We start from the raw sequence: 643 nt of genomic DNA on the forward strand, positions 1-643 counted from the left end.
ATGGCTTGGTCCTCCCTCCTCCTGATGCTTGTGTTTGCCAACACCAGGACTGGACTCAGAACCCAGTGTAATAAACCAGAGAAGATACTAACACTGTGAACTCCTCAGGTGTAGCTGGGAAAAGCAGGCAAGGCGCAGCTCCCGCTCTCAGGCTGGTGTTCTGAGACCCTGCAAGGCTCTGCTCCTGCCCACGGCAACTAGCCCTCTAGGTAGATCAGGGATCAGCAGACTATGGCCCGCAGGCTGAATCTATCCCACTGTTGTTTGGGTAAATAAAGTTTTACTGGAACCACATGCACTATTTGCTATTTTCTATGACTACTTCCACGCCACATCGTGGAGATGAGTAATTGTAAGAGAGACAGGATGGCCTGGACACCTAAAATATTGACTGTCTAGCCCTTTACAGGAAAAGTTTGCAGGCCTGCTCTGCTCTAGAGTCCCACATTTAGCCCTCGCTTACATGAAAAAGGAATAGAGCCATGGGTCCTACCTCTGACCTGCTCTATCTCCACTATGACTGGTATCTAAATTTGCAATAGACCATTTTAACGTATGGCGCCTCCAATCCACTCCTCTGTACACAGAGGAAAGCTAGTCAATAGTAAGTGATATTCCTCTGAAATCTAAGTTTTAATTTCCC

This window comes from Galeopterus variegatus, unplaced genomic scaffold (genome assembly GCF_000696425.1).
Source record: "Galeopterus variegatus unplaced genomic scaffold, G_variegatus-3.0.2 Scaffold1470, whole genome shotgun sequence".
NCBI classification, from domain to species: Eukaryota; Metazoa; Chordata; class Mammalia; order Dermoptera; family Cynocephalidae; genus Galeopterus; species Galeopterus variegatus.